This window comes from Nicotiana attenuata, unplaced genomic scaffold (assembly GCF_001879085.1).
Source record: "Nicotiana attenuata strain UT unplaced genomic scaffold, NIATTr2, whole genome shotgun sequence".
In the NCBI taxonomy this organism is placed as follows: domain Eukaryota; kingdom Viridiplantae; phylum Streptophyta; class Magnoliopsida; order Solanales; family Solanaceae; genus Nicotiana; species Nicotiana attenuata.
In genome coordinates this window covers 56,036-78,315 of record NW_017672994.1, presented here as the reverse complement: position 1 = coordinate 78,315, position 22,280 = coordinate 56,036, and the positions used below count along the sequence as shown (strand labels likewise).

The following is a 22,280-nucleotide window of genomic DNA, read 5'->3' as shown; positions in this document are numbered from 1 at the left end:
GTCTCATGTGTTGGATTTTAGCTCAGTCCAATTGGACATGGATTTGTCTTATGTTGAGGAGCCGGTGGCCATTTTTGACAGGCAGGTCCGAAAGTTGAGGTCGAAGAACATTGCTTCAGTGAAGGTTCAGTGGAGGGGTCAACTAGTTGAGGATGTGACTTGGGAGACCGAGCATGATATGCGTAGCCGTTATCCCCATCTTTTCACCACTTCAGGCATGTCTCTATACTCGTTCGAGGACAACATTTATTTTAAGAGGGGGAGGATGTAATGACCCGGTCGGTAATTTTGAGTATTTTAGCCCTGATCCCCTATTTATTACTTCCTCTATGTTATATTATGGTTACGAGACTTGTCGGGGTGTTTGGTTTTGGTTTCAGGTGAGTTCTGGAGTGAAATGGAACACATAGTCTCAAAGTTAGAGGCTTAAGTTGTAGGAGTTGACCGTAGTTTGACTTGTGTGAGATAGCTCAAAAATGGAGTTTTGATGATTCCAATAGCTCCATATGGGGATTTTGGTCATAGGAGCGTGTCCGAATGTTGATTTGGAAGTCTGTAGGCCGTTTCGGCATGATTCGGCGAAAGTTAGAAAATGGAAGATTTTTGAAAGTTTGATCGGGAGTTGACTTTATTGATATCGGGTTCGGATCCCGATTCCAAAAATTGGAATAGGTCTGTAATGTCAATTATGATTTGTGTGCAAAATTTGAAGTCAATCGAAGTTGGTTTGGTATGAATCGGTATCGGTTTCGGAATTTGGAAGTTCATAGTTCATAGGCTTGAATTTGGGTTGCGATTCGTAGAATTTATGTTGTTTGGTGTGATATTTGGCCTCGAGTAGGCCCGTTATATAACTTGGAACTAGTTGGTATATTCGAACGAGGTCCCCGGGGCCCGGGGCCCGGGTGTGATTTAGATCGAATCCGGAACAAAATTGGACTTGTTGGATTGCTGAAGATTTCCAGCTTCTGGTGTCATCGCACCTATGGAGGGCCTGGCCGCAGGTGCGGACTCGCAAGAGCGAGCTGTGGATCGCAGAAATGTTATGGTCTCCGTAGAAGCGATGTCGCTTCTGCGATGGAACGAAGCATAGGTGCGGGCTGGTTCGCAGGTGGGACTTATTTGCCGCATGCGCAGATGCGGCCTTGTTCTCGCAAAAGAGGAGGTTGCTGAGTTAAGTCATGGCCGTACCTGTGATGGGAATTCCGCAGGTGCGGAGCCGTAAATGCGGCAGTTGGGTCGTAGGTGTGATTTACCTGGGCAAAAAAGGGGAAATTCTGAGGGTTTGATTCATAATTCATTTTTGGACTTAGGGAGCTCGGTAGGAGGCCATTTTTCGAGGGTTTTCAGAGAGGTCGTTGGGGTAAGGAATCTTAACTTGGTTTTGGTTAATTTACATGAATCTACTGATAATTTCTTCATTTAATTAGTATTTTGGAGTTGGAAATTGAAAAAAAGCTAGAAACTTCTTAGACTAAGTTTTTGAGTTTTGAAAGGTGAATTGAGGTCGGATTTGAGTAATTCTTGTATGGTTGGACTCGATATCGAATGAGTGCTCGGATTTTATAATTTTGGCCGGCTTTCGAGATGCGGGTCCGGGTTGACTTTTTCGATTGACTTTTCAATTCTTCGCAAAAATCGTAATTTTATTGTTTGAATTAGTTTCCTATAGTTATATTTATAGTATGAAATTATTTTGTCTATATTCGAGCCGTTCAGAGTTGGATAATCGAGGGAATGGCCTTCTAGTTGATTTATTTAGCGTGGTTTGAGGTAAGTGACTTGCCTAACCTTGTCTGGGGGAATTACTCCTTAGGATTTGGTTTTGTTTGTGAAACTTGTGATATGTGAAGGCCATGTACGCAAGGTGACGACTGTATATACGGGCTAAATGTGGAAATTCCCGGTTCTAGTTGAAGTTCTTGTTTTCTCTATCCCGTATTCATATTTAACTTTTGAATTCTTTACTTGAAATTGCTATTCTTCGAATATTTTATCATTGAAATTGGTATTGAGTTGCAAATGTCGTGATTCCTATTGAGGCAAAGTGTTAAGTGGTGAAATATCATTCTATCGAGTTATTCTTCTGGTTGTTATTTTTAAAACGTTGTGTACATTGTGGTTGAGCCGTGGTCTCCTTATTGTAAAATTTTGTTATTGTTTGGTTTCTCTGGCAAGGTGTGATATTGGGCACTTGAGGTGCGATTTGTGATATAATGTGATATTGATATGCATGCGGTGGTATAAGGTCTGGGGTTGAAACGCATGCGGTGAGATAAGATGGACTTGATACGCGTGGCTAGTAGGGGAACTACTAGAAGCCATGCGGTGTGATAAGGTGGCTAAAACGCGGGATGCTATTTCGAGAAAAGTTATTTTCAAAACTAAATGTAAAGGCTCCCGCGGTGATATAAGGAAAGACTGTGAGTTATTTTTGTGGTTTGGGACTACGAAGCGGTATCTCGGTAGTGGCCCTTGTTGATCTTTCTCTATTTGTTGTATTTGTCTTGGTTGTTTGTTTCCTTAACATGTCAATCCTTGTTTCCTTCCATGTTGTATAATCTGCCTTGATTTTGTGTAGTTAACTTTTGGTAAATTCCTTATTTGTTTCATTTCCATTGTCATTACCATGGTATTGTTATATCTATCGTCATGTTTCTTATTATTTTCAGTAGAGCTTTGACCTAACCTCGTCAGTACTCTACCGAGGTTAGGCTTGGCACTTACTGGGTACCGTCGTGGTGTACTCATGCTACGCTTTTGTACATCTTTTGTGCAGATCCAGGTACTTCCTATCAGTCCCGATACTAGTGAAGTGAGTTTGCATTTGGAGATTTCAAGGTACATCTGCCCACGTCCGCAGGCTTCGGAGTCCCCTTATATTCCTTTTATATTTTTCCTTTTTCTGCTAGACACAGTTGTATAGAAATGATTTTGGTATTGCAATAGAGCTTATGACTTGTATTACGCCGGGTTTTGGGCTATTGTATACACATTGAGCTGTAGAGATTTCCTTTTTATATATGTTGTTGAGTTTGGAGATTTTTAACTATTGTTTCTTTCACTTCCGCATGTTTGTTAGGCTTACCTAATCTTAGAGACTAGGTGCCGTCACGATATCCTACGTAGGCAAATTGGGGTCGTGACAATTCTGTACATTATTATTGAGTAAATTATGTTCTAATTTGCAATTAGGTTTATTTTTATTGATTAAAATTTTTTACTTTATTGTTGTATTTGGGATCTTAACTAGATTTTCTATTATGAATAAATAGTTGTTAGATCTTGAAAAAGAAAACAAGAAATTAATAAATTAAGATAAGTCAAGAAGAAAGAACAAATATGAGAAAATTTTCCTACACTTTAAAGTTCAATAATTGATTTTTTTATTTTTTTTACTTTTTTGTATTATTGTTATTATAGAGTTATTTTAACTGCGTTTACTGTTACAATAAAATTCAATTGTGATTTTCCACTAGATTTATTTCTTCGATTATTTATTTTTGATGTTACTATTATTTTAAGATTATGAATTTCATGTAGTTTACTCTTATTAGCAAAAGATTTGAAAAGGAAAAAAAGAAAATTTAAAAAAAAAGAAGAAAAATTACAAATAAGAAAAATAGTCAATCTAAAAATAAATGTTAAATGCCACATGAATATTTTTTTGGCCTAATAACTAACTTTCACACATTATAAAGAGGGAAGAAAATGTTTATTCAAGGGTAATAGCAACACCTGTTTTTAGTATTCAGGGGTTTTTCAGGAATTAATCTATAAATTAAGGGCCCTTACGTAAATATTCTATAATTTATAACTAAAGTTTCTTCCGCCAAGTATATATTTACAAATATCATTCATCTCTTTCTATTGTCTGTGTACATCTCTTTTCATTCTCTGTTCCAACCTATTCCCTATGGATCGTAGACATAGATGCGCAGTCTGCAAACAACGCAAAGCCAGATGTCCATCAAACTGCAAATTTTTGAATAGTCTTCCCAGAGAGAAAGCGATGACATACGAAAAAATTCAGCAAGTTTTTGGGTATTCCCAATTTAATACTTTTTTCGATAAAGTTGATGAAAGGAACTGATATCTCTATCAAGCTGATTCTCGAATTGAGCGCCCAATACTTGGCGTGAATCAAGAAATTGAATCTTTGAAATTTCAACTTTCAAACATCAAAAGGTACTCCCTCCGTTTCATATTAAATGAGACACTTTCCTTTTTAGTCTGTTCCAAAATAAATGACATATTTCTAAATTTGGAAATAATTCAACTTTAAACTCCTCATTTTACCCATTTTACCCGTAATGAGAAGCTTTTATAACCCCACAAAAGTCACCCCACAAAGCTTTACCCCTTAATCTTTTAAGACCACAAATTTCAAAAGTCTTTCTTTTTTTTCTTAAACTCCGTGCCGAGTCAAACTACCTCATTTAATTTGAAACGGAGGAAGTAATTAGTTCTGCCCACTTGCATACATTTATTGATTTTTGTTTTTAATACGAAAATTGATGAAAGCTTCCAATGTAGGCTAGCTGCAGAAAAAGTTCCGATGAGCGGACTGGTCGGCACACTGATTGAGGTTATTTCTTGTTTTGGTGAATTTATGGAAAATTTTGAAAAGTTTATATACTTATAGAAAAAGAAAGATGATAATATACTGTTGTGAGTTATTGGTTTTTTATTTTTCTTATAGTTTCTATCAAAAATTGTCATTCCTTATTTGAATTTTTCTTGTTTAAGCCATTACAAGATTTCGTTAGGGTTTTAGGGTTTCGCTAAAAGTCTATTTGATTACCGAATTAATTTAGAGAAACAGACTTGAAGAATTACACATTGGTTTTTGGGTTCATAATATTGGCACTGTAGGAATTACTGTTGTGGTCTCTTAGTTACTACTTACGGTTAACTTTAATTGATTTTTTTTTGATCGTATTTATACATATTAAGGAATTAACCTTTTAGAATTAATTAACAATGAAATTGACTATATTAATTTTAATTTGTTCATTGGAAATGCAGCAAATACTTTTAGATTCTTTACTCCAATGACAACTTAGTAAAAAAGTAATTAATTCCTTCTTAATATTGGATAAAATCAAATATTATGGACCATAAAAAAAATCAAAAATCAACTAAAGTTGATAGGTGGGAGTAGTTAGTGTAACAAAGAGACATATGGTAACACCTTAATTACTCAGTTCATATGTTTTCTACACGTGTATAAGCTATTTGTTTCTTCATGAGTGTATTATGTGGATTACTTTTTAGAAGTCTATCAAACTTGAATGATGCTGAGCTTCAAGAATTTGATGCTGTTATAATTAGTTATTGCTCAAAGAAGAAAATAATAAGAGAATAAACACATTATTTTATAAATTTTAACCATTTGCCCAACTAATATGTTTTTTTTGCAGAGTGAATTAAATTTGAGATTACTCCAACTGCCTAAACCTGTAGCATTCTACAGTGTAGAATGTAGGGGCTTTCTGGCTGAGATCTTTGTGGATCCGAACAATCAAATCAAGTCTGAGGTCAAGTTCTTCCTCCCCCTTCCCCCCTCCCCCTCCACCCTAAATATTTAATACTAGATTTACTAAAGTAATTTATTTTCTTTCTGCAGAGATTATTTGGTGAAACAGTGGATACCATTCTGGAATTCCCTAGTTCTGAGGTGTATTTTACTGGCTTTTCTTATTTTGATAATGTTTTTATTTGCAATGCCCAAGGTTTAATCTTTTTTTGTTTTTAATTTAATTTGCAGAGAGCAATTGCAGTTCCATCGCAGGAACTACCCCAGGGAATGTCAAAGGTCTATTATGCCATGCGGTGTATGTGTTTCCTACTCGGTTTCATAATACTGGAATGATCTTGTATGTGAACTATAATATTTTTCCCGGCAGTTGCTGAGAATTTTGAAGCCACAAATGGGCGATTTCTAGGAGAATTGTATGATGCTGATATTGAAAATATTAAGACATTCAAAGATTAGTTCTGTGCTAAACAGGTATTATATTATATGCATATATACAAGTTTGATTTCTTTCTCAGTGTTGGTAACCCTATAGCCAATTAATTGCAGCATTTTGCTCCTGATTCAATCCCTGATGCTATTATCCCAAAATTAGTGGGAGGTACTACTTGTGATATCTTTTCCATAGTAGGAGCTATTATGGCACAGGTAATTATGTGAATTTTTGTCTTTCATTAATGCTTCTTGAAGTTCTTTGCTAATGTCTTTTCTCTGCAGGATTTCATACACTATAACACTGGAGGAAAGCCAATTAAAAATTTCTTCTTGTATGATGGAGGGGCAGCTGAAGGGATGGTAACTGAGATTGGGCGCTGAGCTTGTGAAGGACTTATGATTTCCTTAATTCTTTTGGTAATTGCATATAGTTGGATTGCTACCTAAATTCTTTTTGGATGGTAACTGAGCTTAGGTGTTGATGAGCTTGTGAAGGACCTACGAGTTCCTTAATTCTTTTGGTAATTGTATATAGCTGGTGATATTTTTGATTAGTTTGTCTGTTATATTCAATTAGTTGGTTATGTTGATTTGATTCGCAGTTGATATTTCTGATTAGTTTGTCTATTATATTCAACTATTCTTATTTTCCTTAACGGATTAGTTTAAATACATGTTTAAGTCTAGTTTTCTTTGTTAACAATACTCAGTAGGTATTTTCTGCTTTAAATAGCTGAATGGTCTAAGTTGGATACGAATGAGTTGAAGAAGTTTAGTTTGTGAACTTTCTGCTATTGTGATTGTTGAATCAGTAGGGATAACATTAAAGTTTAAGGCAGGGGTAATAGAGGGATATCAGAATTAGAGCACAAGTTAGTAGCTTTTTACTTGTGAATAAAGGAAAGTCCTTTCTCATCATTTTGGACAAGTTTTGGGTGAAATAAAAACCTAACCCTTAGACCCTTCTACTACTATAAAAGAGAGTCGTCTCTTCTGAGTTTTGAGGACAGATTTTCAGCATCTTTGAGTTACAAAACTGAGAGCATTTTAAAAGCAAAAAACCTTCCAAAACATTAAAAGGTTCCGAAGTTAGTTTCTGGGTTCTTCTTTCTTTGAAAGTTGTTGAGATTCAATGTCTATTTTGGGTTATTTCTAGGTTTATTTCACTATTGTTGCTACTGATTTTAAGCTGCATTCCATAGCTGTTAGTTCGGGCATAGTTCATCACTGTTGCTTTTACTTTGAATCTGCAAACCAGGTATATTCTTGACCTTGTAATATAGATACGTCATTGTAATCAGGGGTGGACGCACCTTGGCTTAAGCGGTGTCGACCGTAAAATTTTATTAAATATTGATATGCAATATGGGTGGCTCGAGGGTAAGGCCACTAAAGTTTCTGCTTTAGGCCCCCAAGAGTCAAAGGCCTCCCAAATTTTTTCTATCAGTTATAATTATTTTTATTAGTAAGATTTTTCTAAGTAAACAAAACATTAACATTTTGTTTCAATACACTACATTGGTTCTAGTTATCAAATATTTTATTAGTAGATATGAATATTTGGATAATTTAACTCAAAATATTAAAATATTAGACAATGTTATACTGTGGAATACTTAAAAGAAAACTTTAAAACTTAAAAGAAAATTTGTTAAGACCATATAACTTTTTTCTTGGTTATCTAAATTAATCGTATCAATTTGTCCAACCATTATCATATTACTAATGTTATTTCCTCACATCTTCTTAAATTTTGGTTTTAGGCCTCCGATTTCGTTGAGACTCCCCTGATATGCCGTCAATTGAAATACAAACGGATAATATAAAAGAAGCCAAATGACACTGCTTGAAATGAAAAACCGCATTAGGTCATTAGGTCGTTGGTCAAGCGGTACCATTCCGTATGACAGAAGGGTGGTTCGAACGTGTAGCTGCCCTTTTTAAAAGATTTTGAACCTCTCTTCAGTGTAAACTTTGATGTCAACAAGGGTTGAAATGCTGACCTCTTTCAACTGGTAAGAGCAAACAAAAACCTATAGGTGGTCTATTTCGTCTATTATAATGACAAATAACATTTAAATCATACTGGAACAGATTTTTTTAATTTCAACAATAACAAAGCTACTCATTCTGTTTTTTTAATGATGAAAGCTTGTTGAGGAGATTTTTAATAAAGTATCTAAGTTGTATGTTCTTTTCAATGTCGTTGTTGCTATAATCCATTCAGTTGCTCACATCTTTAAATGTTGACACCGCTTAAAAAATCATTTGCATACGCCCTGATTGTAATGAACCATATAATGTAGTTTCTGAGTCCAGTAAACGAAGCATGAGTTCATAGCTTATTTGAATGTTTCTGGCTCTTTTTGAAATCGGTCTTATGTTTATAAATGTTTGTTTGTATATCTCCTTTGCATGATATGTTGTTTACCTTAGTTTTTATTTTATTTTTAAGATTGTAGTTGATATGAAAATATTCCAGTAAGTGTAGTAATTGGTCCATAATATCTTTGCCTAAAAGTTCTGTCTCAAGTTGAAGGTATATGGTTACATGAAAAATGAAATGCCATTCTTTTGGATTAATCCATCTTAGAGAATGTATGCCATCTTTTCTGTCTTCATTGCAGCTTTATTTTCTTTAAAGGTCCTATATTTAAGCTATTCAAAGTGAACTTTATCTTTTTTATGAGACTGAAGTAAAAATTGCATTGGGCGCCCTATTTGGTCGTCTCTTTTTAACCTGTAGTCGCTTTGTTTTTCTGTTTGCATCCGTACCCGTTTTTTTTTGTTAAAAGCTTTTAAAAAGACTATTTTGCCATTCTTTATTAAAAGACTACTTTCTCTCCAAGTATAAGCCAGTCCTATACTGTCTCTGTCTTTCTCTCCCGTTATTCGCGTTTTTTGATTTGTTCTTCTCTGAAATCAAACGGCTTTCGTCATTGTTTTTGATTTTTCAACTGTTTGTTCCCCAATAACATTACGTATAATCACAGGTACATTGCATTAACTTTCTGGATTTTATTTTAGTATTAATTTTTACGATTTAATTTCTGATTTTGGTTTTGATAGTCATGTATTTATGATAAAATAGTTTCCTAGGGTTTACTTTGATTAGTGCATTAGTTTTACTTTTACGATTGTGTTTTTAAGTTTTCTGAATGTGTGTTTGTGTTTTTGATAAAAATTTTACAAATTCTTCAGTGATTTTTGGAGACGTCGAAATTTTTAAATTTTTTGAGAGTTAGATAGATGATACAATTAAAGTGTGAAGTTTATAATACTTCAAGGATACCTTAGTTTTAGGAGCTGAAGTTTTGTTTCGTGTTTTGTTTTTTTTGTTATATTTTTTATGAATTTCAGCATTATTTTGGAGTTGAATTTGTGTTTTGTTTTTTGTAAAAGCTACAACATGTTTTTGCTGAAGTTTTTATTTTGTAACTGGTGAACTTCATTATTCTAGGAGCTGAGTTTTGTTTTGTAATTGCTGGACTTCAGCATTTAGGAGCTGAAGTTTTTGTTTTATATTTGCTGAACTTCAGCCTTCTTAGAGCTGAAGTTTTAACTGATTTTTTTGATAATGTTCTGACATTATTTTTTGTATATTTTACTTTTTTTGAACAGATGGCATCTACAAAATCCAAATCACTTACAAATCCTAAAGCACCTAAAGATCCTAAAGCACCTAAAGCTGCTAAAGCACCTAAAGATCCTAAAGCACCTAAACAACGTAGAATATCCACAGGTCCTTCGGTCCCTGTTGCTCCACCTATAAAACCAGGGGATAGATATTATGAGTTTCGAGATTGGTTTAACTGTCGTGGTTACTACGATTTGAAGAGTTTGATTACAAGATTCTTGACTCTTGCACAACAGGATAAGCTTAATAATGGTACATTTCGGTATATTATGGCTATGGAGAATTTCAAATGCAGCATGAAGTCGGTTCATTGTTTGTGTCTTTCTCGAATATTCACCAATGATCGAGACTCCATTAGTTTCAATATTTTTGGCCATGATGTATCCTTCACCCTTGAAGACTTTCATTCTGGCACATTCGAGATTTTATGTGCCAGAATGAAATTCAAAAGGATGTGTGAATTTCAAACACGTATGCGAGAGTGATGAAGATGCTGTGAAGCTTATGGAAATTCTTGTTGTGGAGTCTATTTTGTTTGGAAAAAAGAATGAATCATCTGTGCTGGAGGAGTATGCAGCTATTGCTGAAGATGATAAGGCTTGTGCTGAATATCCTTGGAGTAATGTGTCTTATGAGAAGCTCATTACCTCAATGAAACATGCATTGGACAACCAGGACAAATATCATTCAACTGAGTATAATGTTGGTGGATTTCCATTTCCGTTATATGCTTGGTTCTATGAGCGCTTCCCAGATATTCGGGAGAAGTATTTAAGAGAGGACGAGTACCTTGATGCCCCTCGGGTTCCCAGGATGTTACGTTATGTATGTGTGGGAGAGCCTAAATTTAATGAACTTTATGAGGATTACTTCAGTAATCATGCTGTAAGTTAATGTTTTTTTTATTTTTGTAGTTGTGTTAATATGTTGACGTATTAGTTTTATTTTATTTTCATAATATACTTTTTTGTACAAAACAGAGATATCGCACGTTTAGGGTATTGGATATAATTCCTACAGAAGAGGAATTGAATTCAATGCCTTTAATTGGACAATTACCATGCAGCCGGATTCGTCAAAGGTACTTAATTAATGCTGTTCCTTCAACTGGTGAATCACCACGTAGTCAGAGTTGATCTAAAGAAGCCAATCGAACTCCTATAATTGGCAAATCACCTCGTACCCAGAGTCGTTCTAACCGTTCTACAACGGCGTTTGACAATGAATTAGTCAACACAATATGTTCTATAAGTTTTGAGCTGAAGTTTTTTGGGTTTGTGTTTTTGTAAAACTACAGCATGTTTTAGCTGAAGATTTGTTCTATTTGTGATGAACTTCAGCATTCTAATAGCTGAAGTTGTGTTCTGTCTTTGCTGAACTTCAGCATTCTTTTATACCTGAAGTTTTGTTCTGTGTCTCTATACTAGAGGGTAATGATGGAGGTTCAAAGGCATGCAGAAGAAGAAAGACACATGATCGCGAAAGAAGTTGTCGAGCGGTTTCAACGGGATGAGCGGCCTGCTATTGTGGATGCGGTTTTGATAAAAGTCAAGGTAAGCTAATTTATAGAGAAGTCTTTTTTTTCTGCTAATGTCATTTAGATTAATCATTGTTAGTAATTTTCTTCTAGGAATATTTTGATGAGAAGTTTGAAAAGTTGTTTAAGATTGTCGACAAATCAAATGGAATGGAGGATGGCAATTTTGATTTGATGAACTATTGACAATATGATAGGATGAACGACTCTTTCAAACATCTATCGGATATTAATGCTGCCCATGATGCATCGAAAAAAGTCGCAGATGAAAATGTTACACGTGAGGAAGCGGCTCTTGAAGGCGATCAACATGTTCAACAACAAGTTGAAGAGGAACGTTCCAGTGTTGATAGACTGAGCAGAGATGGAAATGATGAATAGTTATCAACTAAGAATGTTGGAAGCAAGAAAGGTGCAGATGATCAAGTTGTTGATACTGAAGAACATGCTGCTCATGATGCATCGCATAAAGCCGCAGATGAAAATGTTACACGTGAGGAAGCGACTCTTGAAGGCGATCAACATGTTCAACAACAAGTTGAAGAGGAACATTCCAGTGTTGATAGACTGAGCAAAGATGGAAATGATGAACAGTTATCAACTGAGAATGTTGGAAGCAAGAAAGGTGCAGATGATCAAGTTGTTGATACTGAAAAACATGCACCGAGTTGTGCTTTGGGTAGAGATATTGCAAAAGGCAATTTGTTTGGCGATGGAGATCATGCACCTGTTGGTACTTTAGAACTAACATCGAGTGATCTGTGTAGCACTATTGGGAAAGGCAATCGGTTTGCAGATGCACTAGCTATTTGCAAGGAAATTTTAGGTGTAGAGACACAGGAAATTTGCACTACAGGTATAAATTTTTTCTATGTTATATATCTATAGTCATTGATCCCTCCCCCTCTTTATGAATATGCAGTGGAAGTGGAAAATAGTTGTGCTTCAATTGATACAACTCAAAAACTCTCTGATGATGCTGAATTGAATGAAGATAGAGTTGAGAAAATCCTTCCAGAGAATACTCCAATGCTCCTCGACGTTGGTGCACAATTGAATGAAGCTGGAGCTGCTGATATCGACNCTTTAGTTTTATTGTTTTTGTATGATTATTACTCAATGTTCTACAAAAGAATTGGTGAGCTTATTCGGCTATATAGAAAAGGAAAAATAACCTACTATTCACACCTATTGGCTCACATACAGGCGTGAAGTGTGTTCGTATTATTTATGAAATTTAGTCAGTATTATATGTATATATATATATATATATATATATATTTTGCATGAAGATATAGGCATATCTGAAGATAATGGAAGTGGATCCGTTGGAATGCAAACACCATCTGTGTCTCAACACTTAGACCAGGTAGTTATTTTCTGTAATTTGATTACAAGGTACTTTTTTGCCTAGTGTGTGTTTTGTATCAGTTGTATTTATGTATATATTTTCCTTGCTTTTACAGATCTCATCTGAGGCATCACAACTTCTTCCAAATCCTAAGAGAAGGAAGATGTCCAGTTCTCCTAATGTTTTGTGTGACACCAGTGATATCCCCAACTACAATTTATGTTCATTTTCGCTGGGTAGTACACAAGGGACTGGTTCAGAAGGTAATTCTGCCGTTGTTGTTGGTGAAGAGAGACAAGAACATCGTGAACAGCAGGGAGTTGGTCAAGTATCTGCCACCATGGCTGTGGATTTTCCCCCTGCTGCTGAACAACATCAGTTAGTTGTGACGGAACAACAAGCAAAAAGAAAACCAGATAAAAAAGGGAAAAGGATTCGTATGGAGAGTATTTGGTTGAGATCTCCTTACGTCATTCCTAAACAAAAGTGAAGGGGGCAAGATTGGAAAGTAGGAAAGACTACACGAAGGTGTCCCTTCCATTATGTTAATCAAGACAGTGGATTGATGCAAAGATTTACAGACTATTTGAAGACGGATGCCAGTGAATATAATTCCAAGCCATTCAGATTAGCTGGAATTGATATTTCAAAATCATTCTTTACCGAGCTTGTGGATCCTACCTCTGATCTTTCGGATGAAGTAAGTTATTAAGTTTATTTTTTGAATTGGTTTTCAACTGTATTTCCCAAAACTTCAGCTTATTTTTATAGTAAAATTTTTGTACTGTAATTTGGCAAACTTCAGCTTTATGCATAGTAAAACTGCTGAAGTTGTTTAGCTTATTTGCTAAAACTTCAGCATAAACTTGATGAAGTTTTTGACATGTAGTCTCTAGTTTTTTTCTTTAAACTTTTAAACCAAACTGTCACGACCCGAATTTTTCACCCTCCGTCTACTCGTGAAAAGCTAGGCAAGCCGCGTGTTACAGATTTTATTACCCTTTTTCCTCAACCCTATAACAATTACGAGTTAGCATATGATCAACAACGGAATAAAAATGCGGAAGATGAAATTTAATAGTTTAACTTAATACAAATACGATTCCATAACAATAATCTACCCAGAACTGGTGTCACAATCACATGGACTATCTAAGAACACTACAAATAGGGTCTGAACAAGAAAAATACATGTCTGTCTCAGAAATAAGTAAGAACAGAAGGAAATAGGATAGAAGGGGACGCCAAGGCCTGCGGACGTCTGCAGGACTACCTCGGGTCTCCGTGGGACTGAAGGCAGCAACCTCACTGTGGTCCAAATGCTCCAGCACCGGGATCTGCACACAGTGCAGAGTGTAGTATCAGCACAACCGACCCCACGTGCTGGTAGTGTCGAGCCTAACCTCGGCGAAGTAGTGACGAGGCTAGGACAAGACTACCAAATAAACCTGTGCAACATCTATTATTATTATTTTTATTATTCTAAGTCTAAATTCACTCCGTGTCCTATCCAAAACTCACCCGAGCCCTCGGGGCTCCAAACCAATCATGCACACAAGTCTAAAAAATCATATGGACCTGCTCGTGCGATTAAATCATCAAAATAACATCAACAACTATGGATTAAACCTCAAATTCATGAAATTACTTAAGAACATCCAAATTTCCATTTTCTTAACTAAAGGTCCGTTTTATACCAAATGAACTCCGATTCTTACCAAATTCCACAGATTCAACTTAATTATTATTTTAAACCTGTACCGGGCTCCGGAACCAAAATATGGGTCTGATACCATCAAATTCAAACATCTTTAAATTTTCATAAACTCTTATATTTTCAGTTAAACAATTTCTTTCAAAAATTTTATTTCTCGGGCTTGGGACCTCGGAATTCAATTCCGGACATACGCCCAAGTCCCATATTTTTCTACGGACCCTCCGGGACTGTCAAATCACGGGTCCAGGTCCGGGTCCATTTACCAAGAATGTTGAACAAAGTCAACTTTAATAAATTTTAAAGGCCAATTTCATTATTTTTCCAACATTTCACATAAAAGCTTTCTGGAACCGAGCCCGGACTGCGCACGCAAATCGAGGTGAGACAAAAAGAGGTACACAGAATTGACTTTCAAATGAGTGATGACCTTTTGTCATGCAGTTTGTAGGGAAATTCTTCGAGGATAATGACTCCGCATATCGGACTCGGACTCCCAGGTCGCTGCCTCAACAGGCTGACCTCTCCACTACACACGAACTGAAGGGAAATTCTTCGATCTCAACTGACGAACCTGTCGGTCTAGAATAGCTACCGGCTCCTCCTCATAGGTCAAGTCCTTGTCCAATTGGACAGTGTTGAAGTCTAACACGTGGGATAGATCGCCGTGATACTTCCGAAGCATGGACACATGAAACACTGGATGCACGACAGATAAACTCGGCGGCAATGCAAGTCTGTAAGCCACCTCTCACACTCGATCAGGAATCTCAAATGGTCCGATAAACCTAGGGCTTAGCTTGCACTTCTTCCCAAATCTCATCACGCCCTTCATAGGCGACTCCCGAAGCAACACTCGCTCTCCGACAATGAATGCCACATCACGAAACTTACGGTTGGCATAACTCTTTTGCCTGGACTGAGCTGTACGAAGCCTATCCTGAATGATCTTAACCTTGTCCAAGGCATTCCGTACTAGATCCATACCCAACAACCGAGCCTCTCCTGGCTCAAACCACCTAACTGGCGATTGACACCGTCTACCATATAATGCCTCATAGGGGGCCATCTGGATGCTCGACTGGTAGCTTTTGTTGTGGGCAAACTCCGCTAATGGCAAGGACTAATCCCACGAACCTCCAAAGTCAATAACACATGCTCGGAGCATATCCTCCAAAATCAGAATAGTACGCTCGGACTGTCCATCCGTTTGAGGATGAAACGCTGTGCTCAACTCGACCCGAGTACCCAACTCACGCTGAACTGCCCTCCAGAAATACGAGGTAAACTGCGTACCTCGGTCAGAAATAATGGACACGGGCACACCATGAAGACGGACAATCTCCCGGATATAGATTTCAGCTAACGTCTCTAAAGAATAGGAGATTGCCACAGGAATGAAATGCGCTGACTTGGTGAGCCTATTAATAATAACCCATATCGCGTCGAACTTCCTCTGAGTCCGTGGGAGTCCAACAACGAAGTTCATAGTGATACGTTCCCACTTCCACTCAGGAATCTCAATCTTCTAAAACAAACAACCAGGTCTCTGATGCTCGTACTTTACCTGCTGACAATTCAAACACCGAGCTACATATGAAACAATATCCTTCTTCATGCTCCTCCACCAATAATGTTGCCGCAAGTCCTGATACATCTTAGCGGCGCGCGGATGAATAGAATACCGAGAACTATGGGCCTCCTCTAGAATCAACTCATGAAGTCTATCCACATTAGGCACACAAATACGACCATGCATCCTCAAAACTCCATCATCTCCAACTGTAACCTGCTTGTCACCCCCGTGCCGCACCGTGTCCCTAAGGACAAGCAAATGAGGATCATCACACTGCCGATCTCGGATATGCTCAAATAATGAAGAACGAGCGATTGTGCAAGCTAGCACACGACTGGGTTCAGAAACATCCAACCTCACGAACTGATTGGCTAAAGCCTGAACATCCAAAGCAAGCGGTCTCTCACTGACCGGAATATATGCAAGACTGCCCATACTGACTGACTTCCTACTCAAAGCATCAGCCACTACATTCGCCTTCCCCGGATGATACAAGATAGTGATATCATAGTCTTTCAAAATCTCCAACCACCTCCTCTGCCTCAAATTGAGCTCCTTCTGCTTGAACAAATACTGCAAACTCTTATGATCCGTGAACACCTCACATGACACACCATATAAGTAATGCCTCCAAATCTTCAGCGCGTGGACAATGACTGCTAGCTCTAAATCATGAACTGGATAATTCTTCTCGTGAATCTTCAACTGCCGCGAAGCATATTCTATAACCTTGCCATTCTGCATCAACACCGCACGAAGTCCAATACGAGATGCGTCACAATACACTGTATAAGGACCTGAACCTGTAGGCAATACCAACACCGGCGCCGTAGTCAAAGCTATCTTGAGCTTCTGAAAGCTCGCCTCAGACTCGTCCGTCCACCTGAACTGGGCACCTTTCTGGGTCAACCTGGTCATTAGGGCTGCAATAGAGGATAACCCCTCCACAAACCGACGGTAATAGCCCACCAAACCCAAGAAACTGCGGATCTCTATAGCTGATGCGGGTCTATGCCAGTCTTTGACTGCCTCAATCTTCTTAGGGTCCACCTGAATACCCTCTGCTGATACAACATGACCCAAGAATGCAACTGAACTCAACAAGAGATCACATTTCGAAAACATAGCATACAACTAACTGTCCCACAGAGTCTGGAGAACGACTCGAAGGTGCTGCTCATGCTCCTCTCAGCTGCGGGAATAGATCAAAATATCATCAATGAAGACTATCACGAAGGAATCCAAGTATGGCTTGAACACTCGGTTCATCAAATCCATGAAAGTTGCTGGGGCATTTGTCAACCCGAATGACATCACTAAGAACTCATAATGCCCGTACCGAGTGCGGAAAGCTATCTTAGGGACATCAGATGCCCTAATCCTCAACTGATGGTAGCCAGATCTCAAATCGATCTTAGAAAACACTTGGGCACCCTGAAGCTGGTCAAACAAATCATCAATCCTCGGCAATGGATATTTATTCTTGATTGTGACCTTGTTCAACTGCCGATAATCTATGCACATCCTCATTGACCCATCCTTCTTCTTCACAAACAACACCGGCGCACCCCAGGGCGAGACACTAGGTCTAATAAAGCCCTTATAAAGAAAGTCTTGTAGCTGCTCCTTCAATTCTTTCAACTCTGGCGGAGCCATGTGATATGGAAGAATAGAAATGGGCTGAGTGACTGGAGCCGGATCAATGCAAAATTCAATATCCCTGTCGGGTGGCATAACCGATAGGTCTGAAGGAAATACCTCAGGAAACTCACGAACAACAGGCACAGAATCCATAGAAGGAACCTCAGCACTAGAATAACGAACATACGCCAAATAGGCCAAACATCCCTTCTCAACCATACGCCGAGCCTTCATATATGAGATAACCATACGGGTGGAATGACCAGGAGTCCCTCTCCACTCTAAACGAGGCAAACCCGGCAAGGCTAAGGTCACAGTATTGGCATGACAATCCAAGATAGCGTGGTAAGGTGATAACCAGTCCATCCCCAATATGACATCAAAATCAACCATATCCAAAAGTAACAGATCTACTCGGGTCTCAAGACCCCCAATCACAACTATACATGAACGATGGACACGATCTACCACAATAGAATCACCCACCAGTGTAGACACATATACAGGAGCACTCAAGGAATCACTAGGCATGACCAAATACGGTGCAAAATAAGATGACACATAGGAGTATGTGGACCCTGGATCAAATAGAACTGAAGCATCTCTACTACAAACCAGAACAGTACCTGTGATAACTGCATCGGAGGCCTTAGCCTCGGGCCTAGCTAGAAAAGCATAATATCAGGGCTGGGCCCCACCACTCTGAACTATATCTCTGAGACGGCCTCCTGCTGACTGGCCTCCACCTCTAGCTGCCTGACCTCCACCTCTAATACCTCTACCTCCACCTCTAGCCCCTCTACCTCCACCTTTAGCTAGCTGAGCGGGCGGTGGAACACCTGGTGCCTGAACCATGGTACAGGAACCCTGATGCTGCGACTGAACACCCACTAATCTCGGACAAGCCCTCCGAATAGGACCATACTCACCGCACTCAAAGCATCCACCTGAGTGCTGTGGCTGAGGAATTTGAGACTGACCCTAGCGGGCAGGCTGACCATGATGATAGCTCTAAAGAGAAGGTGCTCTTATAGGAGCTGGCTGTCCTGAAGGAAGCACATAAGAACCACGCCCACCTAGAGCACCGTGAGAAGCCTGTAGTGGTGAATGAAATAGCCTGGAAGGATGGCCCCTACCAAAAGAATCCCTCCCTCCAGGCGAGGCACCACTGAATCTACCAGAATGACGGGGCCTCTTGTCAGACCCCTGACAACTCCCCTGTGATGAAACCATCTCGACTCTCCTTTCCACATTGGCCGCATCCAGAAAAGAAATCTCGCTCCCCGTCTCCTTAGCCATCTACAATCGAATAGGCTGAATGAGCCCCTCAATGAACCTCCTCACTTTCTCTCTCTCAGTGGGAAGTATCAGAAGAACATGACGGGCTAAGTCAATGAATCTGGTCTCGTACTGAGTGACGGTCATAGAACCCTGCTGGAGACGCTCAAACTGCCTCCGATAGTTCTTCCTCTGAGTGACAGGAAGAAACTTCTCCAGAAATAGCTGAGAAAACTGATCCCAAGTCAAAGCAGGTGACCCAGCTGGTCTAGCCAAAACATAATCCCTCTACCAAGTCTTGGCGGATCCACACAGACGAAAAGCAGCAAAGTCGACCCCATTGGTTTCCACTATCCCCATTTTCCGTAGAACCTCATGACAGCTGTCCAAATAATCCTGGGGATACTTAGAAGATGTACCGGCAAAAATGGTAGTAAAAATCTTGGTGAACCTGTCGAACCTCCACAAGGCATCAACAGACATAGCTGGCCCTTCACCGGTCTGTGCCACAATACCCTGCTGAACTATCCTAATTGGCTGAACTGCTGGAGTCTAAAACTGGGGAGCCATCTGCTCTGGAGTACGAGTAGCGGGAGTCCGTGCTCCTCCCCCAGCCTGAGAGACGGCTGGTGCTACAGGAAGTAAGCCTGCCTGGGCGACACTCTCCATAAGGCTTACTAGACGGACCAGAGCATCTTGAAGTATCGGGGTGGCGATGAACCCCTCTAGGACCTATGCTGGTCCTGCTGGAACTGATTGGGCCGGCAACTGATGGTCAAACTCAACTTGAGGCTCCGGCGCTGGTGCTGCTACTCGAGCTCTAGGCTGAGCTCTGCCTCTGCCTCAGGCCCTAGCACGGCCTCGGCCTCTGCCCCTCGCAGGAGCTGCTACTGGGGGCTCGGGCTGCTGGTCAGCTGATGAAGTGGCACGTGTTCTCACCATCTGCCAAATAATAGAGTGGAAGTTCAATTAGCATTGAGAAATCAAGTCGCACGATAGGAAGGAATAAATGTGAAGCTTTTCCTAAACTCCGTAGCCTCTAGGGGATAAACACAGACGTCTCCGTGCCGATCCCTCAGACTCTACTAAGCTTGTCCGTGAATTGTGAGACCTAAGCAACCTAGAGCTCTGATACCAACTTGTCACGACCCGAATTTCCCACCCCCGGGAGTCGTGATGGCGCCTACTCGTGAAAGCTAGGCAAGCCGCGTGTTATAGATTTTATTACCCTTTTACCTCAACCCTTTAACAATTACAAGTTAACATATGATCAACACCGGAATAAAAATGCGGAAGACAAAATTTAATAGTTTAACTTAATACAAATATGATTCCATAACAATAATCCACCCAAAACTGGTGTCACAATCACACGGACTATCTAAGAATACTACAAATAGGGTCTGAACAAGAAAAATACATGTTTGTCTCTGAAATAAGTAAGAACAGAAGGAAATAGGATAGAAGGGGATGCCAAGGCCTGCGGACGTCTGCAGGACTACCTCGGGTCTCCGCGTGACTGAAGGAAGCAACCTCACTGTGGTCTAAATGCTCCAGCACCGGGATCTGCACACAGTGCATAGTGTAGTATCAGTACAACCGACCCCATGTGCTAGTAAGTGTCGAGCCTAACCTCGGCGAAGTAGTGACGAGGCTAGGACAATACTACCAAATAAACCTATGCGGTTAAATCATATACGACAAATAATGATAACGGAAACTAGCAGTTAAATATGGGAAGGGGGAACATGCTGCGGGGAAGACCAAGTACTAACACAATTTCAGTAGAGAAGCATAAAGAACACCATAATTTCATATCAGCAAGAAGAAGGAAAACGGTAAAAAGTGCACGGCATCACCCTTCGTGCTTTTACTCTCGTTCTTACCATAAGAATCAATATTTACATTTATTCTTTCTTGTTGCGGCGTGCAACTTATGTAATACTGTTGCGGAGTGCATCCCGATCCCAATCATATAATGATCTGGCGTGCAATCCGACCCCACCTGTCCACCCTTATTACTCCTCGTTGCGGCATGCAACCCGATACCATATAATATTGTTGCGGCGTGCAACCCGATCCCAATATACAAATCAACACCAATCACAAAAGAATTCCGACAAGGGAACAATAGTATAACAACAATATCCCAGCAAGGGAAACAATATCATAAGCAATAACATCTCGGCAAGGGAAACAATATCATAAACATTAACATCCCGGCAAGGGAAACAACAATATATCACATCTCGTTTCCACAATCACTTCACAACATAAGTCTCAACTCGAGCCAATGCTCAACAATAGTCAATTACCAAGAATACTTTCATAAGCCTTGTTCAACATTTATAATCATCATATTAAGCATGGACAATACATAACAGAGTCACAACAATCATAGTATAAGACTCACGGGCATGCTTGACACCAACGTATAGATACTCGTCACCTCACCTATACGTCGTACTCAACACTTAACACATAGCAAATAAGATCACAACTCCTATTCCCTCAAGCTAAGGTTAGACCAAACACTTACCTCAATGCCACGAACACAATCAAGCCTCAACTACCGCTTTACCTTTTGATTCCACCACCAATCCACTTGTATCTAGTCACAATTTACTTAATAACATTAATAAATGCTAAATAAACCAATTCTAATGTATGAAAATAGGTTTCCCAATATTTTCCCCAAAAAGTCAAAACCCGACCCCGGGCCCGCTTGGTCCATAGCAGGAATTCGGACCAAAACCCGATTACCAATTCACCCCCGAGCTCGGATATACAATTGGCTTTGGAATTCGACCTCAATTTGAGGTCTAAATCCCAAATTTCGATATTCCTAAGTTCTACCAAAAATTCCCAATTCCACCATGAAAACCCTAGATTCTAGGATGAAATCTTGTAAAAAGAAGTTAAGGAGTGAAAGAAATGAGTTTAAAATCACTTACTTGTGTTTTGGGGAAGAAAGAGTGTTTGAAAAATCGCCTCTTATGTTTTAGGGTTTTGAAAAATGGAAGATGGCTGAAAAGTCTCGTTTATATATGCCCCTCTCAGATCCTCACCGCTGACCGCGGAAAAAGAACCACGGCCGCGGAGCTCCACCGCGGACCGCAAAATATCGAGCGCGGCTGCGGAGATTTGGCCTTGCTCACCGCTGACCGCGAAAACCCCACCGCGGCAGCGAAGTCCCTAGCGCGGTCGCGAAGCTCAGTTCAGAGACCTGCAACTTCACTGAACCTGCAACAGCTATTATTATTATTATTATTATTATTATTATTATTATTATTATTATTATTATTATTATTATTATTATTATTATTTTCTAAGTCTAAATTCACTCCGTGGCCTATCCAAAACTCACCCGAGCCCTCGGGGCTCCAAACCAATCATGCACGCAAGTCTAAAAATATCATATGGACCTGCTCGTGCGATCAAATTATCAAAATAACATCAACAACTACGGATTAAACCTCAAATTCATGAAATTATTTAATAACATCCAAATTCTATTTTCTCAACTAAAGGTCCATTTTATACCAAACGAACTCCGATTCTTACCGAATTCC

At 39.2% G+C, this 22,280-nt stretch overlaps 1 long non-coding RNA gene across 1 annotated transcript; it reads left to right on the top strand.

The window, feature by feature from the left end:
• Positions 1-5,846: 5,846 nt before the first annotated feature.
• LOC109215129 lies at positions 5,847-6,507 on the top strand. Its single transcript, XR_002066314.1, has 3 exons — positions 5,847-6,013; positions 6,089-6,187; positions 6,257-6,507. It is a non-coding gene; the product is annotated as an uncharacterized LOC109215129 (long non-coding RNA).
• The last annotated feature ends 15,773 nt before the right edge of the window (positions 6,508-22,280 follow it).